The 543-nt window shown below is 40.7% G+C and overlaps 1 pseudogene; it reads right to left on the minus strand.

The window, feature by feature from the left end:
- Positions 1-224: 224 nt before the first annotated feature.
- On the minus strand, positions 225-503 carry LOC108490366 (annotated as a pseudogene).
- Positions 504-543: the final 40 nt, after the last annotated feature.

The following is a 543-nucleotide window of genomic DNA, read 5'->3' on the forward strand; positions in this document are numbered from 1 at the left end:
TCTGCCTCCAAAGTGCTGGGATTAAAGGCGTGTGCCACCACACCTGGCTAATTAATATCTTTTTATTTTCACTAGTATAAACAGAAGCTCATTGATGAAATAATAAACACTGTCTCAAGTCCAAAGATTAAAACTTCTGAATGAAAATTCACACTTTTTCCTTAAACATCGCTTGTCCCACTTGTGTCAAATTTGGAGTTCTAATATTGCCTGATACTGTGGTATTTCTTCTAACAGAAAACTTCGATCAGTGGCCAAGTTTCTAATTTTTGCTGTCCAGCCATTTTTCTTGCTGTTGTTCTCTCAGCCCACACATTTCAGGCTGCTCAATGGGTCTGTGATAAACTTCCCAGAGGAAGGGACTTTCTTACTCATTGTTTGTCTTATACTTCAGCTTGTGCTCATTTTACTAAATAAAAATATGCCCCAAAGATGCCCTCATGTTCGGCTACTCAAACTCCTTGACAGACCCTTCTTGCCAGTGGTTCCGTGGTGTGTGCCATCCTGAGATATGTGCATCAGGCCAGTAGATCTCAGGCTCTT

Source organism: Nannospalax galili, unplaced genomic scaffold (genome assembly GCF_000622305.1).
Source record: "Nannospalax galili isolate Female #2095 unplaced genomic scaffold, S.galili_v1.0 C47632569, whole genome shotgun sequence".
In the NCBI taxonomy this organism is placed as follows: Eukaryota; Metazoa; Chordata; class Mammalia; order Rodentia; family Spalacidae; genus Nannospalax; species Nannospalax galili.